The sequence below is a fragment of the Alligator mississippiensis genome, chromosome 1 (genome assembly GCF_030867095.1).
Source record: "Alligator mississippiensis isolate rAllMis1 chromosome 1, rAllMis1, whole genome shotgun sequence".
In the NCBI taxonomy this organism is placed as follows: domain Eukaryota; kingdom Metazoa; phylum Chordata; order Crocodylia; family Alligatoridae; genus Alligator; species Alligator mississippiensis.
This window is the reverse complement of record NC_081824.1, coordinates 21091971-21113940: the sequence shown is the minus strand read 5'-3', so window position 1 is coordinate 21113940 and position 21970 is coordinate 21091971. Positions and strand designations below refer to the sequence as shown.

Here is a 21970-nt window from a genome sequence, read left to right as displayed (position 1 = left end):
GTCTTCTGCTTCCCAGGTGAATGCTCTGAACATTCAGTCAAACATGTGGGGACCCTCCTAGTGATCTGGAGCTTTTTGCAGCTATATTTTCATGACTTACACTTACCAATCCACAATGTAGCCAGGTACACACATGATCAGTGCACAATCTACTGCACATGCTCAGTCTACAATCATAAGCTTACATGTCCACCCTGCATAATTAATAGAATTACAACCTGTGCATTAGCGCCAAAAAGCTTGTTGGTCTAATAAAAGTTATCATCTCTACTATGAGTCCTGATTGCTTTTTCCTCTAGACCAATATGGCTACAACCTGGATGCCTAATCATCCCAAGTCAAATTCATGATTAGCATAAATCTATTGACCACACTTAGGTGTACATTTGTCCTCTTGTACAAAAGCTGTGTAGACTTTATGTTTTACTTTGTACAAGGCCTGTGTAATCCTCTTTTAGTCCACAGGTTCAAACCCACTAAGTTTCAGAGAATTGCTGGAGCCAAGAAAGCTGAAAAACTCAAAGCAAAAATTCAGCTGGAACAATTTAAATTTGTCAATTTTAAGCGTAGAAACTTTGTGAAATCCCTTGCCTGGTTCTGGATTTTGTTACAAACCTGTTATTAGGCACAGGTTCATTGAAAGAACTGCTAAGGTTCAGAGTCCTTTCAGTGAACCTCTCTCAGACCATTATGGTGACAGCCAGTGGACATTTATTTCCTTTTCTAGCTTTCACTGCCTGGCTTCATGACAGTACCATTATGGTGGATTGCATTAAGGCTTCTTATTCCTATGCTTTGATTTGCAGTCATAAGGAGGCTCTCTGCTCTCAAGTTCCTAAAGAATATTCTGATTTGGCACAGTCTCAAGTTCCCCTTTTAAACACAAACATTATCCCCCAGGCTTTGGCACCCTTCCTGTTTTCTCTTTCTTCCTTTTCTCCTCCCTTCTTCCTTGCCGCACCTTTCTCTCTCTCTCTCTCTCTTTTACTTCCTCAGCAGAGAAAACTAGCATTCCTAGAAAATCAGCAATTAAACAGTGATAGAGCTTAGCTTACAGTGATGCCAGTGGAGAACTTTATAAATACAATAAAATAAAACACCCCTAATTCATCATAAGCACACACATTTAAAAAAAAAAATCGAAATTCTTTGCACTGGTGCACTGTAAAATTCCTTTTTTCTTAAACCATACGCCTATGTTTCCTTACTGTTCCTAGGTTAATAATGACACTTCTGTAAGGCTTTGTTTCAAGTGAGGCATAGCTTGGATTTTCACCACTCCACAAGGCATTGTGTTGTAAAGTGGCACAAATCTTTCAGACCAACCAGATGCTCACACGGAGTATGTTGGCTATTATATCCCTTAGAGAAGCCACAATAAGCCTTCAATATCAATCCAACTAGCTCTGCTCACCAGTAGTGGGAAGACAATCCCTCCGGTGCCTCTGGCTATACTGAAAATGAAGGAATTAAGAAATGCATTTTACCCAACTGTTGTTATGTGGTCAGGGGAGGGGGGCGGGGGGTAAGAGATTTTTTGCCCTCGCCCCCATTCATTCCTTGCACACATGTGCAATGGTTTGGTATAACTCTGTCCTTATCTAAAAGGAAGCAATCTTTACTCCATGGATGTAAAGAAGGTGGGTGACATCCTGGTCCCACTGAAATCAATGGGAGTTTTGCTATTGATTTAATAGGGTCAGAATTTCATCCTTTGACTTCAACAGAAATTTTGCCTGAGTGAGGGTTGCAGAATTCTCTCAAATACTTTTGTTTTCTCTGAAAATTTGCAGTTATATTTTACGGACCAAGCAGACACCTTGTAAAAAAATCTTTATTATTTTTTTCTAAGTATGGTTTTCAATAGTAGCCAAATGATCCTGTCATATGAATATAGCTATTATATTTGCATTATAACATATATATCTCAATTTGCATACCCATCACATATAATTGGAAGACGTCAAACATTTTTTTAAATTATATTTTCTTTCTTAGGAACTAAAAAACCAGCACAGCTTGGTTTCTTCAGCATTTGTTATTAACATTTATACTTGGTGACTTGCCTACAAAAGACTGATTGCTCTGTTTGTGACAATCGTAACAGGAGGTTTTACCCCTCTTACCGGGAAGAGACAACAGGAGAGAGCAGCAGGGTTAGGTCCTTTTAAGGTGAGGACCATTTGAGCCAAAAAAGGTGAAGAGATTCAGCTGGAGACAAGCTGCAGATCCACCCCTCCTGGAGATTGCACACTGGTAATAAGGACCATATATAATGGCCTGACCAGACAGGGTCAGGTGACGAGAAAGGGGAGGCCCCAAGGCATAAAAGCTGGTCCCCGGCACCCATGGGGAGAGAGGAGAGACTTGGCAGTGGACCCAGGACTGACTGCCCTTGAGAGGGAGAAGGGAGACACCCCAGAAGTTGGTTGATAGTGCCCTTGGGCACATGGGGAATGGACCTGAACACACATGAATCTCAGCAGCAGTAAGCTACATGTTTGGTTTTTTCCCTTGTTATCTTTTTGGGCCCAAGAGGGCTGTTTTAGGTTTGAGACTTTGTTTGGTAGCTGAGAGGGCAGGATAGTATGTTAAAAATCTCTGTTGTTAACAACCAGTAGAATGGGCGCAGCTATAAAGGGCGATGTGCAGGTCACATAGCAGGGAACCAAGACAAGAGATTCAGTTGGAATTGACCCTCAGCAGTTTGTGAGTGCTTGTTTTGAGGCCAAGGCTGCAGAGGCCTAAAGCCTAAAGACTGGGCCCAGAGATTGATTCATTAGCCAATGGAGCTGAAGGCTCTAGGTTCAAGACCAAGAACAGAGGCAATTAAGACAGTTGGCCAAGGCAGAGAGGGACCTTTCAGGCAGCAAGGCTGAGACCCTGGACAGGGGCCAGGACCCAATCACTGATAGTGACAATAAAGATGAAACACTGAACTGACGCCTGGCTTAAAATCCACCCCGCCCTGTCTGGGATGAAGCAATTTACTGCAAACTGTTTAATATCAAGGCATGGCAGGATAGTAAGAGAGGGGGAGTGCAGAGCCAACTGGGGACAGAAACCTCAGGATCACCCATCAGTGGTGCCCTGCAATAATGATTTATATGGAAAGGGAAGCATAGTCCCGTAATACAGCATATTAAGCATATAATGAGGACCAAAGAAGACTACTTTACATTTCTCTGGCAGCCAGAGAAGCTTTGGCAATGGAATTTTAAATGACCTTAACATTCATGTTTAAAACATATGTGATAAGTGGCCTCAGCCCTCACCCTACTCTTGATCTTTAGAAGCAGTGAACGTAAGATAAAGATCTGTTGTGGTTCTTTTCTCAGCTCTCTATAACAATTCATAAATAGGTCAGTTTTAGCATGTTTATATAGTTGATTCCCCTTCTGGGAATGCTGGGCTGTGATAAACAGTTCTTTCTAATTAATTTGCTTTTGTTAAATAGCTGGGGATTACTCTTACAGCTAAAAACATTTTAAATAAAATATCTTGTAAGTCAAGACAATGTTTTCTGTCTGTTGCTGACAGATGAACTGGTAAGTGCCCAGTCTTGTTTCCTTTAAAACAGAGGCACTTCACTTTAAATATTGTGGGTTCTTCCTTGAGATTAAATGCCATATAGATCCAGAGAGCACTTCTTGAGCATAATGCCTACTATCATGAGTAATACTAATCACAATTAATTAGTCATAGAGGCCAATGGGACTGCTTTGAATAGTAATTACTATACTGGAATTGTTGATAGAGTCAAACCCCCTTTTCTTGTACTTCTTTTAGAGAGAAATTGCTTGGCGTATGGTTTTTCATACATTACTTTTGGCACAACTTGTCTCTCAATCTGATTTTATTAATGGCCCTTTATCTATATCAGTTTACAGTCAATTTCTGGAAACAAAGACATTTCTGTCAAGTCAGACCAGTTTTCTCTCTCTGTTATTCTGCCTCAGCAGTGACTGGCACTAGACACTTCAGAGGAAGGAGCAAGACATCACAGAATAGGTAATTATGAAAGGGAAATGTGCTCCTAGGTTTCAGTTATCATCCTTAAACAGTAGCTACAAAGTAGAATCTCTTCCTCTGACCTTACCTTGTCTTTTCTCAGAATAAATAATAGAGTTTGGTGTATCCTATGTAACCCGGGTGCACCCAGGTATATGCTCCCCTCTTCCAAATAGAAGGAATAGGTGGCTAGGGAGGAGTGCTGAGAGATGTCAATCAGTTCCCTCTGCCCCCCGTAGAGTCAGGCCAGGGCACAGAATATCTTAACTATATATAATTTATTTATAAATATAGGTCAGAAGACTAATGCACATATTTACAAATATACAACTTATCTATACTGAGAGCTGAATCAGAGGAATATATTAATGCTTACCTGTCTTGATTGATTACTTACCTGTGTCTTACTTGTGCCTGTCTATGTTAATTCATAATTTACCTGTTCCTGAGTGGAACCCCGAGTGGTAGTATACATATAAATTACGAATTAACACAGGCAGGCACAAATAACACACAGGTAAGTAATCAATCAAGACAGGTAAGCATGAATCGAAGGGGAACAAGTAGGTAACAAGAGCGTGGCAGGGAAGAGGTCTCAGTGGGGACTTCAGGGAGTCATATGTACACAAACCAACAATTATCAATCTCACAGTAACAACAAAATATGAGGTGCTGTCACAAAATTTGAGGCGTATGGTAATAGGAATAAACTGAACTTATTAAAGGATCCCAAGGCCCAGGCTAACCCAAAGGAACTAATGGGGAAACCCTGAATTCCCCTTGTGATCTCTTACCACCACACAGGAGAACATGTAAACTCAGAGGGTTTCCCTGGCTAGGTAGGGGGGACTGCCCCTCCCCTGTGGGACCCTTTCCCCCTGGCAGTCACAACTCTGGGGTAGGCCCAGACGAATGGTCCTTCTCAGGTTGAGATGCTCCCCACATGTGGGAACCCATAGGGCTCCTGGATTCCCCTTTTGGCTGCTGGTGGCCCTCTGCACCATCATGTGCACCGACGGCTTCCCCTTCTGCTGGTGGTTGGAGGCCTGGCCCGCCTCATGCAGGCGCCAGGGCTCAGCCTCCTCCTGGATCCTCCATGCAGCATTGCCTGCACTGCGTTCTGGGGTCCTTCTGGCCCTGTACACCGTCACATGCACCGAGGGCTCCTCCTTCTGCTGGGGGTTGGAGGCTTGGCCCACTTCATGCGGCGTCTGGACTCGGTCTGCACTCAGGCCTTCTGGGCAACACTGATTACATTGCGTCCTGGCCACAGTCCAGGGGTTAGGAACCTGAACCACTGCAAATGGCTCCCGGAGCTGCACCAGCTTCATGCACCATTTGTGCACCATTCCAGCCTCACACCGGAGTTGTAGACTTGAGCTGCCTGGCACCACTCCCAGAGTCTCACACAGTGCAACGAGTGCTGGAGCCGAAGCCAACCACCGCTCCCCACTGCTGCCAGAAGTCTTCAGGAGCTCTTCAGAGGCAACTGCATTCAACCCACTGTGCAGTTCTCCCAGCCCTTCCCAGCTCCATTCTCTTTGCTGTCCCCCAGTCACATCTGCCACATGCTGAGCACGCTGCTCCTTTTATTCTCGGTGCTGTCAGACCTGCAAAGTGCAGGCTTCAATCAAGTCTGGGTCTCTTTGCCCTCCTGCCTGCCCCAGGAAGGGGCAGGGCCAGCCCCTCCCAGCAATTACCCAATTAGCAGTCGTGCTCCACCAATTACATCAAAGCTCCTCAGAGCCCAGGCATGCCAGGCTGTATCAGTAAGTCCACCACACCTATAATAATTTCACTACCATGGCTCTCGCTACTTGGTATCTTTACCAGAAGCTTCAGGAAAGATGGCAAGGATATGTGCCATACCTGCCGCCCAAGAAACAGGCACAATAAGCAAGCGGGAGATCCCACTTTTATATAGAAAACCATAGGGGTTAGGGTCACAAGCCAACGAGCCAAAGTAAAGGAAAAGAAAAATCAACACTGTGGTAACATGTACTTAGCACCTTACTTTCCACCACCACACACACATCTCCAGGTATCATAGCTTCATAGTTGGTAGGGTTGGAAGGGACCTAAGCAGATCATCTAGTCCAACCCCCTGCCATGGGCAGAAAAGGATGCTGGGTTCAAATGACCCCAGCTAGGTGGCTGTCTACCCTCCTTTGGAAGACCCCCAGGGTAGGGGCAAGCACCACTTCCCTTGGAAGTTGGTTCCAGCTCCTAGCCGCCCTGACAATGAAGTAGTGCCTCCTGTCCCCAAACAAGCCTTTAGTTCCTAGAGAGCTCAAACAGCTCCCTGCAACTGCCCCCACGTCTGAATCCACCTCCTTCAGGCCACAGTCCTGGCTGACCGAGCCAGTGAGGTCTGCAGCTCTACTGTGCACTCCTCTGTATAGACCTGACCAGGTTCCATGTGCATAATGTTCTCTCTTCCCCTTGCTTCAGCCTGAAATGTCTTCTTTCTATTTTCCTTGCCCCCCAGCTCCTTGGGGTTTCTGGGAGTTGTAGGCCAAATTGACAGTCAGCACAGCTCTTCAGACTGGTTCCTCCTGCAGTTGCACACATTGGGCATGTCACCATGAGCAGGAGCATGCATTTCCCTGGAGACAAGCAGCAGTAGCACAATATGACACAATATGTGCCTCTGCTGCTTGTCCCTGGGAAATGTCCATGCACGCATGCTCTGGGACATGGCATGTTGCCCTAGGTGGGGTGGAGAAGGCTGGGACCAGCACCTGGGCTGACCTCAGCAGCCTTACCTGGGGTCCTATGGGCCACCAGGGGCTGCAGCTGTGGCAATCCAATAGCACAGAGCCTGGCCAGCAGCTAGTGTGACTTCGGCCAGCCAGGCTCTGTTTTCCAGCAATACACACTGCTGACACATGTGCCACTCCACTTTAAAGCATAAGTTTTCTTTACACTTGGATTTCCCGGTGTCAACCCCTGCCCCTTCCCCCTGCACTACAAATTAGCAGCATAGGAAATGACTTCATTTTTGACTTGTGGGGTGTGAGGCACTGCAACCAGGTTTGTGACTCCACACGCCACATATCTGCTCTCATCTGGATGCACCCATTACATTCACATTACAGATGAAATGGGCCTAGGACCCAATCATTTCTCTGATATTATGGATTTGATAATAAATAGTCATTGGGTTTCCTTGATTGTCTATCTGAGTTTAGATCACCTATGATATGGAAAAGTTCCCCGTTCCAGGGGCCAGTGATTTCTTTCCAGTAGCGAATGATTTATCTCCTACTAAGTGAGCATACTCACAAAGGAGGAGGCCAAGATTATTATAGACAGATATTGCAATGCTATTAAGTCAGGGTCCAATCATAATTTAATGACTGATTGTATACTAAGCATACAATGTATTAAAAGAAGAGATCAGGGTGGGCAGGGCCAGCCCACAGGCCCCAGCTGGCAGCAAGGGGAGGGGAGCTGCTTACCCCCGCAGGGCCAGGCTTATTAGTGAGCTGAGTCCTGCCGCCACTGCCCCAAGGGCTGCGTGGCACGGGCCTGCCCCAGACCCACCTGATTAGACAAGCTGGGAACAGCACATGCAGCTTCTTCTCTGGCTCTGCCCCTTGCCCCAGCGTGTGACTGGGGTAGCTGCAGCATGGCCCACACCCTGCCCGCATGTGTGGTGGATGGAGGCACGAGGTAAGTTCCTGCGTGGAGCTGGGAGCGCCTCGGGGCCGGGCCGGGGCTGCGGGGCACGCGGTTCCGGAGCCAAGCTGGGTGGGAGGCAGAAGGAGCCCAGACCAGAGGCTGCATTTGTCCCTCAGACTGAAACATCCAGGGTGGAGAGATACAAGGGAGGGCACACGTGCACATACACGTGCACATACACACATGCATGCACGCTGAAGTGTGTGGCAGTGAGCAGAGCCAGAACAGCTGTCAGGAGCACGGTGCCTTTCTCACCACAGCCAGGGCTGCAGACTGGGACACTGGCCAGACTGGGGACTCTGCATGGGTTCTGTCTGACTCACACCTCTGGCCCTGGCCCTGGCCCTGTCCCCATCCTGACACCTGCAGCTGCAGCCTGGCCATGAGTCCCTGGCTGGGCAGGGGCAGCCAGCCCCAGCCTCAGACTCCCCTCTCCGTGTAGGGCAGGATGTGGCCAGGCCAGACTGGGCTCTCCACATGGGATTGCAATGCGGCTGACTTTGACTTAGCCCAGCAGCACACAGCCAGGATGCAGCAGCAGGTGCCAGAATGGGGCCAGAGCCATGAGTCAGAGCAGGACAGACAGAGCACATGCAGCATCCCCAGCCTGGCCAGCACCCCAGTCCCCACCCCAGCCCACAGCCCTTGCTCCAGTGACAAAAGTACCATGCTTCCCAGCACATCCCATTAGCTGCTTTGGCTCTGTCTGCTGCAACACACGTGTGCTTGGAAGCATACACACATGCACATGCATGCACACACACACACACGCACACACAGCCCCAACCCCCCAGCTCTCAGATTCCCACCAGTCTGGTACTTCTGCTTAAATTTTCTCCAGTGGCTGGGACACTGAGACAGCCTATAAAATCTGGGACTGTCTCAGCCAATCCAGGATATATGGTCACCCTACATATAAATAGTCTAGATTATTCTCAAAAATGCCCATATTTTGTTGCTTTGATTAGTTTCTACTCTGGCTGATATCTTTTCCACATTTGATCTGTCAACTTTTATTATGCTTCTTTCATTCATTGAGAAGTGAGTAGAAGCAAAAGTGATTGTTTTAGTCAAGTGTTTGGTATTATTTCATTCTTGCTTTTATATTGTTTTTATTTGGGATTTTAAATCACATTTCCAGACTCATTTCATTGTCACTTCCTGCAACTTCATTGGTGTCAAAGGTCACGTAACATCACTTCCTGATGTGATACCACTTCCTGTGAGGTCTTTGAATATGGCTCACCAGCCCACTGGGTAATAAAAAGTTTGTGATCTGGCCCCACATTCAAAAAGGTTGGACACCCCTGATCTAAAACTTCCTAGCAATAGGGGAGAATTGCGAGGACACTGGCTATGGGGAATACACTGGCTTTCTGATTAGTTTCAAGATAAGCAGTCACTGGGCACATCTACACAAGATGCTACTGTGCAGTCATTACTGAGCATTTATTTAGCACTTGTATTAGCAAGCGCTAAATAAACGTGCAGTAACTCGAGTTACTGTGCAGTAGCGCCAGTGAACGCCTTTCAGGTGACTCTACTGCACAGGACCCCAGGACTTTGGAATAAAGTAAGTGTTGAGAAGAACAAATCAGTGCGTCACCTTTGGTAGGATGCCAAAAGACCAGGGTCATTCAAACAATTTTTATCTCAGTTCTAGAAGACTGGAGCAACCCAGCTTGCAAAATGAGCAACCAAGAAGGTCTTTGACAATCTGTCCTTCTTTATGGCAGGAGCTCTGCAGTCTAGCTCTGCAGTAGAGAGGATGAAAGAGTAATCCATGTAACGCTACTAACAAAGCCAGATAGCAAAGTACACAAGCAAAGGAGAGGAGTCATACTCTGGCTTTTCTAGTCCCCAGGGTTCATGAAGCAGTAGTCTAGACACAGAGCCAACCCATGCTATCCTGAGGAACCTACAGCCGCAGGGGCCCCGCAGCCAAGGGGCTATGCCCTGCTCACCCCCTACCACCTGCACCATCTTGAAGGGGCTCGATGCAGGCAGGGAGCCCCTTCCCAGATGAATGGGGGAGGAGTTTCTGGCTCTACTCCCGCCCCAGCCCCAGGGAGGGAACCTGGGTGTCCCCAGGACGTGCTGCCCCCATCCCGCATCCCCCGCAGCACAGCTCACATGTGCGCAACCCAGCCCTGACTATTATATTTTACTGAGTTTATGCTGCAAATAACCACAATTTTGATTTTTTGATGAATCAGGGGGCCCCAAAACTATATTCAAAAAATCATGGGCCGGCACTGCCTAGACAGTGGAGATAGCTCCTTGGATGCGAGTGAATCTGAGCAGCAGTGCCAATGAGAAGAGCTCCTGAAGCTCAGCAAGTGTTCACCTTTCCAAATAGTCTTTGGTTCTCTAACAACTGCTAGAGGGTTTATAACTATTACCCTTTGGCAAAATAGTGCATCCGTGAGTCACATTTGTGGTTTGTACCCAATCAGTTCTATGCTTAGCAGGGGTACCTACCCGCCTACCCTGCAGCCGTCTTCCACTCACACCACACGGAAACAGCCTTACAGCCTAATGGAATGCTTGCAGGTCCTCCTCGGTCCTCTTCTTCCAGTAGTTTTTCTAGAATGAAGCTAGTTGACCCAGGATCTTCCTATGAAATATAGGCTTTCTACAGGCATATTAGTAATATAATGCCCATAAATTCCATGTATGTTTCTCACACACTACAATGAGTCTCATAAGCAATTATATATGCAGCAATTACGCACTTCTATAAATATAAATACACCCAACATCCTTGCTGTACATGTCTGTGTCCACACTGCACAAGCAACAGAATCACAAACTATGCATAAATGCTAAAAGGAAACAAACCACGCTTACTTGCCTGGAGAAGTACCATTTATGTGTACAAGGTGTAACAGAATTCCAGCCAAACAGTCCAGGCCTCTCCCTCCATGCTGAGCACGCACTGTTTCAGTAGTCAGTGTCATCCCTGAAGCCACAAATTGCCACCTTCTTGCCAGGCCTGAAAAATTACAACAGGGAACTCCAGAATGAAGTGTGCATCTCTACAATTTGAGCCAAGGTGACAGACTCCACCACAGGAGGTCATAATGGACTATCATTCTCTGTAGGTTGAGGGCAGAGGACAGGAAATGTTAGACACACTGCCCAATGGGTTACTCACGAACACAGAAAACATTTAAAAATAAAACAAGAAACTAATTAGGACTCAAATATATAATTCTGCTCCTGACAGTTCCTTCCACTATTTTGTCTCTTATCTTTAAATCACTCATTAGAGAAGACAGCAAGCTGGGGAACCAAAGATAAAAAACTTCAGTATTCAAAGTGGAATTTAAATCCTTTAGCATGATGAAGACATTTTTTTGAGGGGCAGGGGGAAGGAGGGTGGCAATACTCTTTCCAGCATTTGTTTGATCCTCATGCAGTAGTGACTGTTTTACATCTGGTGTGAAGGGTTTGCCTTTGTTTAAAAAAAACAAAACAAAAAAAACTGGTCTCATGCAGCCATCTGTCACCAGCACAATTTTAGGCTAGCTAGCCCACGAGTACACTGATTAACTCTCTCTTTGTTCTGTCTGGTCATAGGCAGATTAGTTCCAAACGCTGCAATCTCCGCTGCCAAAAGGCCTGTTGGCACTCCAGTCCCCAGTTTCACAAGAATAAGGAGAAGATGAGAGCTGTACTTGTATCCAGCTTGAATCTGGCCAAGTTGAAATAGGAGAAGAGAATACGCCACCACCCACACACTGTCTGTAAGAAGGAATTAAATTGTAATTGTTTTATTTATGTCATCTTATCTTTGGATGTTTCTGCACTGTATATTACCAGAGCATCCATCTGTCTGTTAGGGCTGGGAAAATAGCGCAAAATTTAAAAAAAAGAAGAGAATACATAAATATCCTTTTGACTTATTTAACGAATGTGTTTGAGCCATACTTTCCATGAATTTCATTGGCACAACTGTTCACAAAGACTATATTCCAAGGTCACATGTGTGAGCAGTCATGGAACCCAGAGTTAAAATTTCCACAAAAAAGTACTGTACTCCTGTTTGATAAGCCTCGATGCAACTCACATATCTAATCAGGAAACTGAACTATGCCTATCTAACCAGTGCCAGCCTGCAAAGCAAATCCTAGATATTCAGAATCTCCACACAAACAATTGCTTCAGTTAAAATCCTTTTGACAATATGAAATATTTAATACTTTTAAATAATATTTCCATATTCATTTATTTGACTATTTTATATATTTTGAAGACTTTTTGTGTGTGTAATTATTTGGTAAGCTCTGAGTTCTGATTCCAGACTGAGCTGAAGAAGTACCCATGCAGCCTACATCCCCAGCTGCCATTTATTTTTATTGGATATTTAATGAAACAATATATAGCCAGAAAAGAAAAGTCCTTCAGCCAGGAAGCTAAGGGACTGGCTCATCTTTCCCATGAAAGACAAAAAGAGATTCTCAGAGACTCTGGACAAGTCTTTAGTGCAAGTCTTTAGTGCAAGCAACTACTTGCATATCTATTCTGGACTCTTTCAGCATTTTCCCTTTGCCTCCCAACCGTATCTCCTTTACACTCTGCTGCTAGCAACTCCCCCATTGTCCCATGCAAGCTTCAACAAGAACGGAGGAGGATGAATTCCTCCACCCAATTCTGCCAGCAGTTGATGGAACTATTCTCTTTCTCAAATACCTGCAAATCAGACAAATGTTGTGGCTCATGATACAGTAGGACAACCTGATAGTAATAACATACCAGCTTGGAAAGAACTTTTGTGAAGCGATGGCCCTGCACTAGCTAGGTGTTTAAGCACATGTGCAACTTTCTATGTCTGAGCGGTCCTATAGAAGTCCAAGAAGCAGCTTGGTTATGCAAGTGCTTACATGCTTGCATAGAAGAAACTAAACATTTTGGAGTTCAACTAACTCCATAATTTTTTAGAACCACAGTTATGTAATATTTCATCATGTCCAAATTCAACCCTGTTGTGCAGACTTTTTCTTCCTCTTTTTTTCCCTTGTTTCACTGGCATCTAAAGGACACTTGAGCATTCCTATTTGATTCTGTAGAAGTCTGTTCAGAAGCAAAAGCCCACAGCAAAGCTGCATGGTACTCCTGTAAAGTCCAACTAGATAATGCAAGGACATTACGATTATCACCGTCTGGCAGGGACAAAGAGTAAGAAACAAATTTTAAAGAGCAAAATAAAACATTAATTTTTATCAGTGCCACACTGAGCTAGTTTATAAATTCAATATAAGTTCTCCCTCTACTTAAGACTTTCTGCAGGATTTTACATGCACTCCAGAGTAAATTTTTAACAGAAAATAAGTTGCCATATAAAAGTAGTATTTTTGCTTTCATATGTTGCTCCTGACTTATTTCATGTATCTAAATATTTAGCAAATAGCTCATGCAAGTAAATGTCCATCTGTGAGTTGTTTGCAAACTGCTTCTATCTATTTTAATTGGTCACCTGAATCACAAGATTTTTTTTCCGGTACATACTTTTGGCGCTGGTTCAAAAATATACCTCTGTTCGGGGGGGGGGGGGGGGGGGTGAAGGGGGAGGGGGAGGAAATGGGCAATGGGAGCATATACACATATTGTAAATGTTAAGCCTATGGGGATTAAGCACACGCTTAAATGATTTCATTAATTGGGGCCTGGGTATCTAATACGTTTTCAATAGAAGCCTACTGAACAAAAGGCAAGTAGGAAGCAAGGGACTCCTAAGTGCAATGGACTTGCATGTGCATCTTCCAAAAACTAAGTGTACTAAAGTCCCTAATCTTTTAACAGTTCATGAAGATTTTCAATAATAAATTGGCACTGTCTGATGTGCACTGTTGGCAAATATTATAACATCCAAAAATAACAGCAAAGCAGCAACCATTTGCAAAATATTTGTAAATCATTCCTTGGATTATAACGATCCATTTTATATGTAGCTGAGTTACTGCAGAATCCTAGACCATCGCTGTAGGCTGCATTAGTATTTAATAATGGAGAGATAAGATAGTCTTTACATTCTTCCCTATTTGAATTCTAACACTGGTGTCCAGCAAGCTATACTAATGAAAACTGTAGTGTAGAAAATGAAAGACGTGACTTAGATGAGAAATTTTATCCTGCTTCCAAAAAGTGCTAACTCAACTGCTGCAAAAGTATGTCTCCCCTTGTCTGTGTTTAGGCTTTGTTGTTTTATGGATTGCTACGTCGGGCGGCTGAATTGGAACTCAAGCCCTAGAAATATTATGCCATAACACTCAGCTAAGCAGAAAATGAAATGGAATGTCTCGCTATTTTAATATTTAATGAGAAACTATGGCATTTATTTATCTTTAACCAGACTTTGCTTATGACCTAATTTGCTCATTAAAATAATGGAAGCTGGAGTATCTAAAGAGAAAATCCTAGAGGGGTTTCATTTTTGTGCCTACTTGGTTGGATCTGTTACTCTTTTTCTTTTCCCTTTTTCCTGGCTGGCTAACTGGGTGAATTTGTTTTAGATTATTTTCAGATTAACTAAAATTTCCCAGAGGCTGCTGGTATTTGCATTCAGTAACTTCAGTAGCAGATATAACACTGAACTAAATATACCATCCACTGAAACTATGAAGTTACTAGGAAATCAAACACACGTTTCCTACAGATGTTTGACCTGAGGCAGATCAGAACTGTTGAATCCACCTACAGGTCACTTTCCTCTCCATCTGGAGATCTGCAGACACAGGACTAAATGCAACATTGATTTATAGACTGGGTAGTTCCAGTAAAGTCAATTATCAATCTTAGGTTCCTGAATTTAGGCGTCCGTCATTGTGGCCTAGTTTTCAAAGGTACTAAATGCTTGCAGCTCTCAAGGATTTCAGTGGGATTCCTAAATGGTCAGTGACACTGAAAATCATGACACTTGTATTTTGGTGCCTAAATCTGGATTTAGAAACTCAGCTTTGGATACCCAGAATGTTAATCCATATTTAGATATTTGGGCTCCACCATCCCTGTTTTGGTTCTTGTTTCTTAAAGATTGTGGCATAGATCTGTCTTTAACAGCCACACACTTCACAAACACACATTCAACACCTTTGTTTGCCTTGCTCTAGGCTTGTGTATGGACAGGAACTCATCCAGATATATTTGTTCTCTTATCCACCAGTGCTTCCTATCCAGCATCCTGTTGACAAAAGGCAAGACCATTATGCTACATGCCATCAAGTTCTGTGACAACTACCAACACAAAAGGGAGTCCTGTCCTTCTGATCTACTTTTAAACAGGTTCCTCTTCCTCCTTTGGCAAGGCCTCCAGCATGGGCAACCTGCCTAGTAAATCCTAGTAATATAGGAAGGCTTTTGACATCTTAGAGCAGGGGTGTGCATTTATTTGGGCTGGAGGGCCACTTAGGGAGTTCTGGTGAGCTGTCACAGGCCAGGTCACCACCACCCATCCTGCCATGCTAGGTTAGCACCCACCACCCCCCTGCAACAGCTCTCCCAAACTTTCTAAGTGGTTTGCACTCAGCCCCGTGGCTGGGATGGGGCCGTGGGCAGGGAGCAGCATCCAGGAGCAAGGTGAGCAGGCAGGGCTGGGATCACAGGGCCATGACAGTACAGGGCCAGGGCCAGGGCCAGGGCCTTGGGCAGAGCTGTGATCGAATCCCCACATGCCCCTGTGATGGGCACTGGTTCCACAGGCAGGAGCATGGGGGGAGCAGATTACAGCTCTGCTCCAGGCGCCAGCCCCATGCTATCAGTGCCCAGCGATCCCAGGGTCTCCGTGGAGACTGGCTGGGACCTGCACAGCTGAGCAGATGGGATGGAGGCCACAGGCAGATGGGGAGTGGCATCCAGGAGCAGGGTGGACAGGAGGGTCCAGGGCTGTAATCAAGATCGTGGGGCAGTGACAGCACAGGGCTGGGGCCTTGGATGGAGCTGAGATTTGTTCCCCATACCCCCTGCCCGTGGAACCAAGGACCATTGCAGGGACATGCAGGCAGTGGATCAAGGCTCTGCCTTGGACCCTAGCCCTGCACTGTCACTGCCCCATGATCCTGCCCTGGGATTGTGGCTGTGCCCATCCATCCTGTTCCCAAACATCACTCCCTAGCTGCCTGTGGCCCCATCTGATACACCCTGGCTGTGTGAGTCCTGCCCCGTGGTGGGTGCAGGGCACACAGACTGGGGTGCCCAGGTAGCAAGGCTGGCTCCAGCAGCAGTGGCAGCCAATGATGATTATGGTGAGGAATATTAACGACTCCATTCTTGCCTTTGCTCAGTTTTAAACATAATACAGTACAATTATGCCAATGTTTTCACATGCTCATTTAAAGTTTTAAAATAGAGGAAATACCCAACAGCTCATTGGGAATGCCTTCCTCTCAATTTTCGTAATGAAAAAAGCCTATGACTGATTCATTACTGAAGCTATTTCCTTCCCCATTTTGAAAAATTAAATTTTCCTTGTAGCAATTTGAAATAGTCTTATTAACCCACTGAGGGAAATAAACAGGTGAACGTAAACATTTCCCAAATGCTGGGGAAGCACTACCTGTTTCCTAAATCATATCTAAGTCATCACCATACAAATACAGAAGGGGAAAACCATTCCTTTGGCTGGACATGTGCCTGTGCTAAAGCAGATATCAGTCATGGATGTTTGGCTGAGTCACTTGAATTCAGGAATTATCAAATGTACAGCTTTTTAATTATTTATTGGTTCCTGAGCCCAGCCAACTGGGTCCTCAAGGCTGTATATGAAAATCCTTTCCCCTTAACCGCGATAGTCTCAATTTGGCAGAAGGCCAACAGCCAGTATTTGCACCACTTGATGGGTGGTGCAAGCTCAAAGTGATGGCAAACAGCTGAAGAGACTGTGAGAAGAAGACTGCTCAAAAGAAATATGTTAAGGAGAAATCTAAAGTAGATACAGGAGAAGCGAGAGACAGCTCCAGTGAAAGCAAGGGGTGAATGTTCTTGAAGATGTGTGAAGTCTGGATCGTATTTTTATCCCACCACACATAATCGCTCTCTCTCATTTTCTTTTCACGATGATTCACATGAGCCAAGTTTTATGTGTGCGAATGTTTGTGGAAAACAATTTTAGGGCTCACAGCCAAGATTTATGTAATCATATAACAAAATGTGTTTTGCGAAGGAACAAAATTCATACTGAATGCAAAAGGAAGTTGCTCATAAAGCTCAGCATATACAGTCACAAAACAGAAACAATAACACTTACTTTAGGCATCAAGTCACCCACCTTGATTAGGAGGAAACCCAACCCCTGTGCAGAAAGCCCTCACAGAAGCCTGGTAAAAGAGTGGTCTGACCCTTTAACTATGAAACCCAAGCAAGAAGGGAGTATATAGATATGGGTCAGGAAACTTGTGAAGGGCTCAGAGAAATTTTCTGCAGGAGGAAAAGGTTTGAGACTTTCCCTAGAACACAGAGAGAAATGCCCATGGACCCTTGCAATCTATACCAGCTCTGAGAATAACTTTGTTGTACGATCCTGTATTTACAGTATTTTTTGCTTAAATTAATAAACTGTGGCCTGAGGGAAAAGTGTAAAGGAGATTGTGGCCAGGGGTTGATCCAATTACTGGACTGGAGAACAGGACCACTAAGTTCCACTTCAGCCTTTATGGTGCGTGGCCTAGTCTCTGCTTGTACCACCCATCTGAACTGCTTCCCTGGTGGGTATGCGAGGAAGGAACAACAGCACTACCTATTCCTTCCAAGTTACACACACAGTGGGTATATCTACAAGTGCAATTAGGATATAGCAATAAACTCCAGCATAGTTCATACCAGAATTTATTGCTCTTGGGCACCATGTTTATGTGTGTGCCCAGGACCACAGCACAACTAGCCTGGGCAGAGCAGCCCTGGCCAGCAGGAGTGCAGGAGGCCAGTCTTTCAGCCTGGGGCTGCTCTGTTCTGGCTCAACGTGCTGTGGAAAAACTGACTGGGGCACAAGCGTATTATCATGCAGGGCTAGCCAGCAGGCAGACCCCAAACTATAACACCCTTGTGCCCCAGTCACCATCTCCGTGGGGCTTTTGGCACACGTAACTCCTCCACCATAGGATGCTACTTTTCCCTGACAGTACTATCCAGCAGCAGAATTAATTAGTTTACTGCACCCTAATACAGGCACATGTATAGACGGTGATGCTTTACTGCAGAGTTAATTAGTCAACTGAGCAGTAAAGTGCATGTGTAGATGCATGCAGTGTGTGGTAAACAGACCCTGTACTCCTTCCCTGGCCAAAGTCTGGTTAAAACATTCACATCCTAGGAGGGAACAAATGTTTGTTCTTTCTTGCCCAGAAGTCCTAATTAAGAGCTAAAGAGTGTACAGGTCCTGTGGTAGGCTGGTAGGTATGGGGAAATTTGACACCTCATTAATCCAGACTATTGCATATCTTAATGCACATCATAGAGTTTAGGAACAAGCTAGAGGCTGAAAATTACTGACATTATTTATAGAATAAAAGTTACTATGATCTGTTTGGACAGTTTGAGAATGGAAATAAAAATTCAACTGACATAAACTACTTACACCATATCATTTGAGCACCTCTGTTTCCAGTATCAAAGACAACTTGGGTTAAAGAACCAAGATGAGAAACAGAAAAGGATAAAAAGGGAAATTCTGGAAGGAAGTACAGAAGGAGTGATGGGGTCAAAAGCACAAACTTGTAAGATGGAACAGACTTGTGTAGTCTCACAGTTAAGAACGAGAGGTTTCAACTTGTTACAGGGGCAAGAGGAAGCCACGGAACATCCTGGGTGCTGAGCTGACAAGAGTAGTGCAGTGATGGAAAAAGTTAAAATAGTAACAGCAATAAGATTAATTAATTAGAATCAGGTGAGAAGGAGGGAGGTCCACAGAAGCAGGAGTTGTACTAATTAAGGTGCGAAGTGGCTAAGGCAACAACAATGGTTTGAGCAGTCGGTAAGGAGCAGAAAGGTCAGGTTTCAGATGGGAAAAAGTGACAAGGTTTGATGAAAGAAAAGAATTTCATATTTCTGTGAAATATGAAGGATCAAAGGAAGGAGGGAATACGAAGGGCCTGATTTTTGGTCCAAACTGGCATAGAGTTCCACTAAAGTGTTGGGTTCAGTTGTTTCTTCACTGTATTGTCTATGATATGCAGGCAATAGCAGTGATAGGACCCAGGGCAGGGCAGAAAAGTGAAGATATAAAAAGATACAAAATTATACTAGCACAAGAAGTTTTTAACCACAGGAAACATGTTGCTCTAACCTGCATAGGAATAGGCCTAACTGCTTTCATCAGTCCTACCATAAACCAACAATAACTCCATATGCTGGTTAGTGAACGAAACCAGTCCACAGTTTGCAGTGAATGGTGGTCCCAGTTTTCATAATTGCACATGAATACCAAAAAACATGAGAAATCTAAAGTGAGAGATGCTCCCACAAAAGCTGGTATGGGATGGAGGAAGTTGAAATCCAAAAGGATGGATGTGGCATGAGCAAGTTGAAATCCAAAAGGAGGAACATGAGCTTTCCCATGAAAGATAGTAATTAGAATGACAAGTCTAGTTACTAACTGATGGCATGTCCAGGCCACTGTTTGCACTTACTCAGGTTTACGTGTTATTGTGAACGCCACCGATAAATTTGACCTTTTCATTTATAAAAAAAAAAATAAATGAATGCATACAGAATAGAAACAGACATTTGTGTGACTTTGGTAGTAACAAAGGCCATTTTGGATGGTCAGTAGGACTGAGAAAATGTCAGAGTTTTTTTTTTCTTTGTTTTAGAAGCAAGAACCGGGGAGGCATAACAGCAGCCATAAAAGTAGTACTAACAGTGCTGGAAGTCGGGTGTAACACTGTGGTCCAGTCAAACTGGGGCAGTCAAAATAATAAAAGACTATTTCAAACTTCAGATTTAAGGAGCAACATTAAAAACACATCATTAATCTTTATCAATACAGCATTAATCTTTATCAATACTTTAAATTATCAATAAATGAAAAACACCATTTTGTTTCCAAATCATTACATGGTGTTTTTCAAGTCAGAGTTAGGAATATAATTTAACTTCAAATTTTAGATCTTTTCCATGTGCTTGCCTTCTTGGTTATTCTTTCATGACCTTTCCCATGTTTACTTCCATGTTTAAATTTGATTCTGAAACCACTACACAATTAAGTATTTGGAAAGTGCAAAGAAAAGTAACTGAGGAGCTATTTAGTCAGAGACAAACATGCTTAGGAATGGCTAGATGTTGAAGTTAGAAAAAATAAAATTGGAAACAGGCACAGTATCTTATCAGAAAGGGTAATTCATCACTGGAACATTTGCCAAGGAAATGATGCTTATATCTTTTAATCACAAATAGATACCTTTCCAAAAGACTTGCTCTAGTTCAAGCACAAGTTCTATGGTTCAATAGTGTTCACTTCCCTAGTTGGGTACATCCTCCATCTCACAAATTACTGTACTGGATAAAATTATATGGCTGCCTATGTTATGTAGGATGTCAGGAAATGTTAGATAACATAAATTATAGAGGTCCCTTTTGCTTTTTATATATGATCAATCACACTGTTACCTTAATTACTGTCCTTTTTCTCTCTCCCCTACAGCCTTTCTTTGTCTGCAGTCATTTGTGCTGCTATGTCTAAGCTTAGACTGTAAATCCATTAAACAAAGACAGTAGGTAAAATTATTAGCGGTTTCTAAAAGTCACTTAGTAGCCCATCTCTCTGTGGAAGTCAAAAGGATGTAAGAACTTTTGAAATTGTCACTCAATGTCTTGTCTGAGTTTAGTAGAATACCAAGCCCACTCCAGCTGCTATGCAAGTTAAGAAGGTTGACCTGAATATGGAAAAGAGAGTAATGGTTCATCCTTCTATAACCCTCCTCAAAAGTATGTTAGATGAAGGGCAAGGTCAGCCACCTCTGTTTTACCAGAAGGAAAAAGCACGTTGCAAATGCATAAGTGGCAAAATTCAGCCTTCAGATAAGCCAAAAATCAACATCGTTAAAAAAAAACTCCTATAAAGATGACTTATACAACTGAAATTACACCAGGGATGAACATGGCCCACATTGTTTATTCTGTTTAGTCACTAGATAAGAATGTCATGCAGAAATGCATGCAGGGCATTACAACTCAGGCTCTCAGCAAATCTGCCAAGGCTGAAAAAAAAATTACACAGAACTATAAACTTCCCTACTCGGTTACATCTACAGGACCAGATGTTACTCTCAGCTGTGCAGGTAAGAATTTGCAGTCACTCCTCCCATTTCTGTAGAACACTAGAACACTTCATTGCATGCAGCTTTGATAATGTACAGCATGTTACATGCATAAATGACTTAAGCTTCAAAGTATCCCTGGAAAGGAGGTATTACTATCCCTATTTTACAGAGAAAACCAAGGCTAGTAAGGCAAGTGGTTTGCTTGATGTCACACAGCAGGGCAGAGGAGACTGCTACACATCAATGCCTTTACACCATGCTGCTTCAACGTGCACAGCTATAAAATACTTGTTTCCACACTCTGCTCACCAGCCTGGTCCACAGCCATGTCATTTTTCTACTATCTGTGGAGCCAAACTTAACCCCGATATAGCCGAGCAAGTGCCTATTGCCCTTGTAAGATTCTCAAGGAAACTTTCGCTCTGCTTGGCTTAAAAGCAGGAGTATAAACCCACAGGCCTTCCTCGTGTATGGGAGAGTACTCAAGCATGATTCTGCAGCCCTCACTCAGGCCAATAACAGTGTAACAATGTTTTATGAGCAGGAAAAAAATTAATGGAATGCAAAAGAGTAAGTGTGCCAAGACATCTTTACATTTCAGTCTGTAACTGGAAATGGTAAAAACTTCATTTCCCTTGTAAATCTTATATCAGGAGACAACCGGAGCCAGATGCTGTAGTCCTCTCACAGACAAAACTCCCACTCAAGGATATATTTCTGGTGCAAACTGAAAACTAAAGCAACTGTGAAAATATTTGATACTGAGCTTTGATTTGAAAGAGTAAAAATAAAAAGACAGAGGTAAGTCATCATTTAAAGTACGCATGGTAATAATGCAAAAATATTCATCCCCAAGTTAATTTTTCTTTACCCATTGTTGGACGTTAGTCCTACTTATCTCTGCTGAATGGCATAATTTCATCTCTGTGATTTGATGCCCACGGTTGGACTCCCAGCATTTACAGCGCACCATAAGGATTTGAAAGCGTCACTGGAAACTGAACAACTGCATCCCAGCAAAA

General features: G+C 43.9%; 1 protein-coding gene across 5 annotated transcripts in view; it reads right to left on the bottom strand.

Annotated features, from left to right (window-relative positions):
* OSR1 (odd-skipped related transcription factor 1) overlaps positions 1 to 21970 on the bottom strand; it is a 52789-nt gene that overhangs the window by 21101 nt on the left and 9718 nt on the right. For 2 of the 5 annotated variants that reach the window (XR_009462800.1, XR_009462799.1), the window contains exon 3: positions 1 to 21970. This exon is cut by the window's left edge and continues 20079 nt beyond it. The gene's annotated coding sequence lies outside the window, so the exon portion shown is untranslated. The other 3 variants (XR_009462805.1, XR_009462806.1, XR_009462804.1) reach the window with 3 other exon arrangements.